The following is a 10,664-nucleotide window of genomic DNA, read 5'->3' as shown; positions in this document are numbered from 1 at the left end:
ACACACCATCATGGACATAAAAAAAACTAATAAAAAGAAGCCATCTTTGCTCATGATCACCGAGCCAAAATAAATGCAGTGTGCACAGTCACGTAGGGTCAACACTTCGATGTTCGGGCAATGGCACACTTGATAAAGCTTACTTCCTGCCCCCCCCCTCCCCTTGGTACATAAACATGCAAGGCGGTAGAAAGAGAGCAAAGTGGTCAGAGATAGAACAGCAGTTGAAGGACGAAGAAGTAGGTGTGTACACGCTATGCGAGACCAACACCACCTAGACTTTTTAAGGCCTCTCCACGTTTGCGTGACGTCACCGCACTGCGACGGCCCGGTAGGTTCGGCTTCCGCGCTCGCACGCATTTCGCGCACTTCAAAGTGCTGATTATGTCTCTCGAAAAGAAAATTACTTTTTTTTTAAATTGTGTTTTGCTTGCCCACACCCTAACCGAATGTTTTTTTTGTTCTTGTTTCTTTGAAAGTATAAGCAGTTACATTTTAGCAGACTTTTACTGACTTTATATCAAAGCGTGCATGTGTGAAGATACGTTCGTAATATTTTTTTATTGAAAATGAACAACGCAGAGGACTTTCACAAGTCGTATTTTATTTTCAGATGAGAAACACGATCAGTAGGAGTAGGAGGTAAGGAAACTTGCAGCACTGAATCATAAAATGCAGTAAGTGAAGCCAACAACAGAAAAGCTGTAAACAGAAAGCAAACAAAAGAAAATATGCAGAATATATAATAATACAACGTAAAAACTGGTTTTGAAACTAAAAAAAACTAACAAAAACAGTCACAAGCACACAGAGTAGTCAATTCTTCAATGTCTTCAATTTTCTCTCTTTTTTCTTTTGCAGCCTTTTCAACTATAAGTTGATCATTTTTTCTTTTACAAAGGTTATTTAGAAGCGTGTTTGCTGCTGCATTTAGGACATAGTGCATTATGCCGTCGTTTAACACATCATGTGTGAGTGCCAAGAGAGCCTCCTTTTGATTTGGTAGTGCATGAAACTGTGTCGCATGCTGTTCGCTTCTCAGTTTGTCAAGAACTATCTCAGCAGTAAGAACAGCATTTACTATGGCAGGTGTGGAAACTTGACACTACCACGAGTCATGGCCTTGACTAACTCCCCACCTTCTACTTCAATTTCATCTTCTAGCATTAAATTTTCTTTGCAAGTCATGCATGACAGCTTTTTGAATGCAGCATGGGCACAATAGCCAGCAACGTAAGTGGTTGCTGGGAGATTTGGCGCCTTCGCATAATCGTCGTCCGTTACCTCAATGTCAAACACTTCAAGTACTGCATCGTTTACTGCCACCGCATCTGTTGCAGCCTAAAACTCTGGGAGCTCCAGAATGTTCTACAGACGAAGCTTTCGCTCCGACTCATAGACTTGTCTTATGGAAATCTGGTATTGCGCACCGGAGAGTTGGCGGTATTTGCCAAACCTCTCTTCCAAGCAATCAGTCTGAAACTTTCCTAAAAGTACAGACTCGAAGTTCATTTCATCTAGGCAATACCTAGTCACCTTTACCAAGGTGTCTGTCGTGAGTCGGAGCGCACTGTGAGTCTCTCTTGTAAGTATGCCTGTGTCAAATTTGAGAGACTGCCACAGATCTAGCCACTCCACTATACTTAACAGAAGCTGGATCTGTGGACTTGACGCTGATGTAATCGGTGACTGCAGCTCATCACGAAGTCGAGTACCCTTGTTGCATGTCTTTACATTTACAATGTTCCACCACTTTGTTATTGTTTCAAGGAACTGTGCAGTACCAGACACATGATCTAGCTCAAGTCTGGGCCCACATGCTCGCAGAGCTGCTGCCGTAGACGGGCTGAAAATCCTTAGCGCAAGCTTGACATTCTGTCGCTCAATATTCGATGGGTTCAGAGATTTAGACAAAAGTGTTGGTGCTGATTTAACCAGCTGACCCTGTTCTTTCGAGTGAAGTTCTCGAAGTGTTTTAAATGAAGCTGTAAGTATAGGTGGCTTTATATTAGGTCCTGTGGGGCTAGGAAAGAACATGCATGTTCCAGCATTTCGCTGATTGATCCAGTTATTCCTGACGCATTTTATTAAGTGTACAGGATCAATCAGAAAAAAGAGAGGACGTTTAGAGTCTGCAGGGTGTGGATACACACTCTGAAGTTTGCAGGGGGCCCCAAAAATTGACATTGTTTTCCGGTTGATTGAATTATTGTCAGCTATGACTGCGATTATACGCAACCCAACATGCTCTAGCTGAGTAATGATGCTATGCAGAATAGTGTGAAGCTGCTGTGCGTTGATGCGCTCTACTGGCAGTATGTGCACAACATTCTTCTGACGCGAAAGCAAGCTTTGCATCATAAAAACATGGGCTGTTTTTGCTGCATTAGGGCTATTTGTAGCCGCACCAAATTACTCCTCCCTTATAATCAAAATACGGCTGCAGGTGAATTTCGTCCATCATGAGTACAACAATTTTTTCATGCTCCGTCATTGCTGCGACAAGCTTCTTTGCATACGATAGGAAAGAAGTGCCTTGCTGTTCAGCTGCCGGGCTTATGCTGTGGGAGTTACATATACGACGTATTGTAGATTGATGGGGTAATCTAAGGTTTCCAGAACTGTGAAGGAACCTATAAGCATGCGGAGAAACTGTAAATAAAATGCTTGAGAATACCAGCAACTCTGCAGAATACCGGGATGACCTGCTATGCTTGACAAGAAGAAGAGAAACTTGCTCTTTCAAAAAACTAACTGCATTGGGTTGTTCAACATCTGCCAGTTCACAATTTAAGGCATCTTCAAGCAGGGAAAGTGCCAACTTAAGCAAACAATCAATTTTTTCTTCATGCTTAGACAACAATTTTCCGTGAAACGACTCTACAGCATCCAGCAGACCTATCAAGCAACGGATATCATGTACTGTGTGAGGGATGGTATCTTTGCCATCGATTGTAGTCAGCTGCACATTTCGGTAATGAACTTTCTCCGTGAGGTTCTCTAAGACCGTGACTGACGACAAAACACGAGGGACGTCATCAACAGCAAGATTGAGAAAAAGGACGCAGGCAGGTCGAGAAATAACATTCCAAAAATCAGAAAGCTTGATTTGAGGAAGGCACTCCAGTAGAACTTGGAAAGTGTCAATCTTGTTCTTTGCTTCTTCCTCCTCGTGTGTCTGGAGTGACATGGCGATGGCATCTCGTAAAGAAGCTGCTTCAAGACGCATTATCTTTTCAGTCGGTGCTTCTCAGGACGTAGTGGCGGGCGCAGCTCGCCCACTAGGCCATGTTGTAGCGCATTATGTAGACACAGCTACGTCGCGGAATAAATATCACGCTTTTTCGACTTACCACTGAGCGCTTTCCGGGTTTGAAATCAGCACGTGGAATGGCTTTCAACCATTGCCTCCTTCTGTCAGCATCAGCTGGGAAAGTGAAGACGCGCACAGTCTTTTCTCCATCGTAATTCCCGCGGCAGCCGGGAACACAACAGTGTCCTGGCATTTTAACAAATGGCTCAGGAACTGTCACACGCGCACAGCACTTTCACAGACGTTTCCCAGGATTGCACTTCGAGTATTCACAGCCCGCAAGGAAGCTTCAGCAAATGACACAGAAAGAAAGAACGGCGGAGGAACAGCATGTAACACACGACACGTGCAGCACATGTTCAAACACGACGGTAGTGATGTTTACAGCAATCGCGATGTCTCCTTTCAAATGATTGCTTTCAACAATTTACTAGAAAAACTGCACAAAGTAAGCTTTTGAAAGATTGAACAGTTTCCAGAAATGCGAACGAAGATTGTTACATTGAACCAGATATCTTTCATGTCTTTTAAAACGGTGAAATTCATTATCTTCAATCTGATATACGCAAGTACACCTCGGAGTACTCCGCACTTCAACAATTTGAAACAGCGCGGGAGGAGAACGGCGGCAGCGGCCGCCAGGAGGTGCTGCCGCAGCGGTCGGCGGTGGCTGCTCCCGCGTCGTAGTGTGGTGACGTCACGCGTCGGAGGAGAAATCGTAGAGAGGCCTTAAAAGTCTAGGTGGTGTTGTGCGAGACACATCTCAGGGATCTAAAAGATCCACCGCTTATTGACGGCTACGCCTGGGAAGGGAGGAACAGAACAACTACGGAGAGGAAGAGTATAGGTATGCTTATGCAGCAAGGAACAAATTGGCAAAGAATAAAGTCAACTCGCAAAGAACATGTCTGGGTATCGCGTACAATTGCCGGTAAAAGGACATGGCTAGGAGTAGTTTATTTAGGGACACGGGATAAATGCAGGCAAGAGAACACGGGTCTAGTTCAGTGTCTCAATGACGATATAAAGCAGTTTGGAGAAGGCGCCGATATTATTCTGTTGGGGGACATGAATGGCCACATCGAGGATCTGGATGGATACACAGATTGTAACGGGAAGTTGATGCTAGACTTCTGTGAGCGACACAACCTAGTTATTGTAAATAGAGAAACTAAGTGTGAGGGTCAAATCAAGTGGGAATCCCGTAACAGGCAAACAACCATTGACTACTGCTTAATCTCGCAGGGGATGTATAGCAAGCTCGCAATTATGGAAATAGACGAAGAGGGGAAGTACAGCCTCGGTAGTGATCATAAGCGTATTAGTCTACAGTTTGGAATTCTGCTCAAAAGAGAAATGAAGGGGAGTCAAAAAGAGTACGCAAAATTAAATGACAAACAAATAGTGCAAATAGCGGCCTGCATAGAGGAAGCAAAAAGGACACATCCCATGGAAAAGTGGGATTATAATAAGTTAAAACTACTCATTAGTACAAAAATAAAACAAGTTAAAGGAGTAAACCGCTGGAGAGGAAAGAGGAAGCCACGAATTTGGTGGAATAAGGAAATTAGGGAGGCCATTGAACAACGACGGTTCGCATCACGGGAACACAGAGAAGCAAAGAGGGCGCAGTTATATGAAGAGGAAATGGGCCGAAAATGGGTAGCTTATCGACAAAAGAAACAGCAAGTGCAGTTCCTCGTCCAGGCTAAAATAAAGCAGTCCTCTGATCGCTGGCTGGCTGAAGTTCTCGATGCAACTAAAGGGGGGCCAAAAAAATTCTGGAACCATATAGGCTGGCTGGGCAAAGCGAATCACAGAAAGCAGGAAATGATTCACGATGCTGAGGGAAAATGTTTAGAGGGAGATGACGCTGTGAACTACATGTCATCAGTTATAGCTGGTTCATTTAAGAAAGACGATAGAGTAATCACCCCAAATGAGGGAGCAACACAGGACAGCACAATAGAAAACAGCGAGGAACTGACGAATCCTAACTGGAAAAAGGCGGAAACAAATATTCCAAGATGTACGTCCGCAGGGATCGACGAAATTCCAATCAAGCTAATTAATGAACTTGGCCCAAGAGGCAAGGAAACACTGCTAAAGTATTGGAGGCAGTCATAACAAATAAGCAAATTCCGCACAGCTGAAAAGAGACTAAAATTAATTTGATTTATAAAGGGAATGGCAATAAGACGAACATAAAATCCTTCCGACCGATTACGATAACATTGGTTACATACAGGCTGGCGATGTAGGCGGTGAAAATAAATATGCAGTCATGGGTAGAAAGTAATAGAATACTCAGAGAACTTCAGAACGGGTTCAGAAGTGGTAGGCGCTTAGATGACTGCCTGTTTGTGCTTACCCAGTGCATAGAAATACCTAAGGCGGAAAACAGACCTCTGTATTTAGCCTTCCTGGAGATAAGCGGTTCATACGACGTGAACAGGGAACTCCTGTGGAACATAATAAAAGGTGAAGGTGTCGGTCATGAGGTAATTAATTTTCTGCAGGAAATATATCGAGAAAATGTTGAAATAACATGAGAAGGAATTAAGAGTACAATAAGTGTCCAGGTACACAAAGGATTAAGGCAAGGTTGTCCTCTATCACCGCTGCTGTTCATGCTTTATATGATCAGTTTGGAAAGAAGGCTACAGGGAAGCAATCTAGGTTATGATCTGTCATACACATTAGGCGGAAAGGTTGTTGAGCAGCGACTACCAGGTTTAATGTATGCGGATGGTATTGTACTGTTAGCAGATAGCCAGGAAGATTTGCAAACTGTGGTGAATTGCTGTGGAGACGAAGGAGACAGTCTAGGTTACAGTTTTAGTGCAACTAAATCAGGTGTGATGGTTTTCAACGGTACACCTGATCAGGAGCTTATAATACAAGGCCATGAAATACCCTGAGTGGCCGAATACAAATATCTCGGAGTATGGGCAAACAAAGGACATATGTACATGGAAAAGCACGAACAGTCTCTCATAGCAAAAGGGCAAAGAGATGCCGGAATAATGAAACATAGGGCATTGGGGGGGTACAACAAGTATGAAGTCCTCAGAGGTATTTGGAAAGGAATAATGGTGCCGGGGCTTACTTTCGGAAATGCAGTTCTATGCTTAAGGGCTGAAGTTCAGTTGCGATTAGAACTAAGTCAGAGAACTATTGGAAGATCAGCACTAGGTGCCCACGGGAAAACCACAAACGAGGCAGTACAGGGGGATATGGGCTAGGCAACGTTTGAAGCACGGGAAGCTCAGAGTAAAGTACTATACAAAGAACGCCTGAGCAAATTGGACGATAACAGGTGGGCAGCTAAGGTATTTAAATACCTGTACAGAAAGAGCGTTGACACACATTGTCGGAAACGAACTACAAAGCTGGCCAGTAAGTTTGCCAGAGATGAGGAAGGAGAAAGAAAGAGCACTAATTGACAGGTTAAAAACGTTGAAGGTAAAAATTGGATAAATTCAGTGGAAAAGAAGCGTAGTGTAGAACTATATCGATGCTGGAAAAGGCAAATCAGGAAGGAAACGTTTTATGATAACTCAAGAGGCAGTGCCCTCCTCTTTGAAGCTAGGTCATGGTGTCTTAGAACGCGCCGCTACAAAAAGAAATTTAACGAAGCTAGATGACACGTGTGCTGCGTGTGGTAAATCTGTAGAAAAAATAGAACACCTCATTCTAAAATGTGATGGTATCCATCCTCATGTTGATGCAGGCAGTCACTCTTCCTGAGGCCTTAGGGTTTAGAGATAACTATAGTCATGTAAATAAATCTGCGGTGGAAATTAGCAAAAAGCGATTGGATGATTGGTGGCACAAAAGCAGAGAGGTGACATAAGTTTTAAAGTGTAGAAAGACGTATTTTAAAGAAAATGAGCGAATTTTATTTACAACTTACAGCAGAGTTAACCAAAAATAAAGGAAAAAAACAGCATGGTGGGAACTACCACTGCCCCGTTTCAAAGGTGACGCTCCTACTTTCCATCCACCATCCAAGGTTCGGTTACACTACATATAAATGCCCCCAAAAACAATGATTGAACAGCCTTCGCCGTGGCTCAGTTGGTAGAGCACCGGACGCGGAATCGGGAGGTCGTAGGTTTGGATCACCGGCGAGATGTTTTTTTTTCTGCTTTTATTAATTTCCTAGACGGGATAGCTCATAAATAGCCTGTAAGGAGAATGGTACCAGTTCCCACCGAAGTTCTGGCGGGAAAATCGGAAGAACATTGAGCTACATCTCATTACGTCTGGCTGCTTCCCCTTGGAGTTTATGTACTGCTGCAGGAGGTTCTGCTTCCTCTTCTACCCCCTGCAGTTCCACTGCCAAATGCTTAGTTGCTGATGTCCTGCCATGATGAGTTACCGTTGTTGTTTGCCCCTTGGTTTTCTGATCCGCCGAAGCGTCTCTCGCAGAATAGTCTGTCTCTGGCCTCGTTAATGGATCTGCTGTTTTGATTCTTGACGTAGCTGCGGAAACTTTGGTCCTGCATAGCTTGTTTCTGCTGGAGTTCGTGCATTTGCTTCTGTACGGTCAGCATAAAACTTTATTTCGTTCCACCTTTGTTCTTCCGATTGTTTCTGTGCCTCCTCGGGCGGTGGCGAAGGTGGGGTCGGCCTGCTGTTGCCTGCCTCACTTCTGCCCTGTCGTTGCCATTGCAGTTCTCTGATGAGTTCGTCTAGCTTCTGCTTAATCTGTCTAGTCTCCTCTCGGCTCTTTTCTAGCTCCTGCCTCAGAGCCCTGTTTTCTTCTTCTAGCTTTTTCTCTTTGTGTGAGGGTGTGTTTGTGTTTGAGTGCGGAAAAAGCGACTTGGGGGGCCCGCTCCCCAGCTCACCTTGACTCCGCCGCTCTTCTTCTGCTGTTGTTGTTGCTGCTTCGGTCCGGGTCCCCCGGGTTTCACCAGCCGCGGGTAGGACTCGTCCCGCCGTCCGTCCCGGCTCTTGCTTCTCCCCCGGCTCCGGCTCCTCGACTTGCTTCCTCCGCTCCGTGGCTGGAAGGAGGAGTCCTCTTCCTCCCCAAACCACCTTGGCACGCGGCCTCTGCTGCGGCTCCTGCTTCGTCCCCGTCTCAGCAGCTGCTGTTGCTGCTGTCGGTTCCTGAAGGCAGGTCGCCCCCGCAGTTCCTCCGCTGACTTCAGTCTGTTTGCATTCCTTGGTGCCTGTTTTGTGGCCCTCGCCGCAGACCAGGCACTTCGGGGTGCATTGGTGTTCTTTGGTTGGGTTCTGCTCCCCACACTGCTTGCAGGCCTTGCTGTCCGGGGTCGGGCAGACGTCGGATCTGTGGCCCTGCTTGCAGCACACGTAGCAGACCTGGCGGGTGGGGAGTTATGGGTAGCACCACATCTCCCCTCCGTAGTACAGGACTTGTCTGGGCTTCGTGTGGCCGTCAAAGGTGATTACTGCCGTGCTCGACTTGCCCAGCATACGAGCGCTGTGGATCTTGACTCCCTGGGTGCGCACCCCCAGGTTGGCTTTCAGTTCTTCGGGCGTCGTTCCGGGCGCGATGCCGTGGACCACCCCTCGTATCGTGTCTTCCGGTACCGCCACGTGTGCGTTCACCGCGTAGGACGTCTCTCCGAACGTGAGGTGGGAGATGCGCCTCACGTGTTGGGCCGCCTCTTCGTTGTCGGTGCTCACGATGATTATGTTGGAGCCGTTTCGTAGTCTGATGATCAGGTCCTCGCCCTTGCACCTCGAGCCGGTCGCCGCGACCACCGCCCGAGCCACTTGGTGGGTCTGCAGGTTTCTCATGATGAGGCCTCTGGGTCTCAGAACGATTTTCAGGTCGTACTTGGGTAGGGGAGGAAGTCGTTTCCTCGCCGCTTCCCTGCGCTTCTCCTCGGCAGTGGCTCCCGTGTCGGGCCCGCTGACCGCGGGTCTCTGCGGTCCCGCTCGGCTTGCCGCTGCGCAGGCCGACTCGCTGCCGCCGCCGTTTCCTTGTTGTTTCTCTCGCAGGCGTCTCGCTTGCCTTCTCGACATTGCAATCTCCCAGTTTTGGTTGTCTTCCTCTTGTGTGCTTGGGTCGGATGAGGGGCTGCTTCTTCTCGGGACTTCGTTGCCGACCGAGCCGGTTAGGCCTAGGCCCTCGGCCTCGGTCGCCACGTGGTAGTCCATTTCCTGTGCGTCTGTCAGGTCCCTGGGTAGTCCCTCCATCTTCTTTCTCGGTTCAGGGTGTTCGCGTGTCCGGGGGGAGGTCTCTTCGGGCCTCAGGTGCCCTCTCTGCCGCGGCCGGGCCGCCCGCAGTCCCCGGTACTCGTTAAGCCTAGGTTAGGCTTAGGTCTCGGCGGCCACGTGGGAGCACCAAAAGTCCGATAAAATCCAAAAAAGTGGACCCACCGGCTTGATTTTGGTGTCCTTGTGCTCCGCTTCGGTTCTTCTTCCTTTCCGCTCGAAAATTACGGCGATCCGGTCGGAATGTGGGTCAGACACTTCGAAAATTGCGGAGCGCATGTGCCGCACGTCCGCTCTCCTCGACAGCTCGCAGCGCCCCCCCTGTCCCAGATAAATTACTCACCTTCAGTAAACTTATCCCATATACCACGCCTACGGCAGACATCGTTGCTTCACCGCCTCACCAGCGTTAAAATAAATTACCTGCGTTATCGATGCAAAGAATGGAAGCGAACAAAATACCCACCTTGAATTAAGCTTGTCCAAACGGCGCTCTCATAGTCTGATAGTCGCTTCATCGTTGCTGTCATTGAAAAGCACGAACACCCAAAGGCGGCAGGGCGCCGCCATTTTCAATTTCCGGCGTCGAGTCTATTTCAACGCTTTGCCATGGGAACAGCTGCTCCGCGTGCGCGTTGGCATAGGCAACAATGGTGTGTACATAGTCGTCATGACAACAGCTGCATCGCGCGTGCGTTGGCGTGGGCAACATTGGGCTTGTCTGCAGCGGCTAGCAAACTACAGTAAACTAGAATACTGGAGTTATTTTTTTAACCTACACTTCGTGCAGGCTCGTGTAGGCGAGTGGAGTGCGGGGCTAAAGTTATGACGTAAGGGCGCTGCACTCGTCCGTCCGAGCGCCAGCCAATAGCGTGATACTGAGCGGCGTCGTCTGCGCGAGCAGACTACAACGACCACAAATTTAGATCGTAATGTGATACTATTGAAAGGGATAAACAGTTCGTTAGTAAAAAAAATTATATTCTGTCGTGGTTACGATAGCAGAGAAGTGCTAAAACCACCTAGGTCATTTCTCTGTAACGCGAAGCTCACCGCAGCTTGTGTCGTCTGCATTACCTGAATATGGAGCGCGTCTACGCGATATCTGCTGAGTTTTTTTACGACTCGTCTTCTTCGTCAGAGGATGAAAGTGATGATGAAG

The sequence above is a fragment of the Amblyomma americanum genome, chromosome 4, assembly GCF_052857255.1.
Source record: "Amblyomma americanum isolate KBUSLIRL-KWMA chromosome 4, ASM5285725v1, whole genome shotgun sequence".
In the NCBI taxonomy this organism is placed as follows: domain Eukaryota; kingdom Metazoa; phylum Arthropoda; class Arachnida; order Ixodida; family Ixodidae; genus Amblyomma; species Amblyomma americanum.
Note: the sequence above shows the minus strand (reverse complement) of the source record.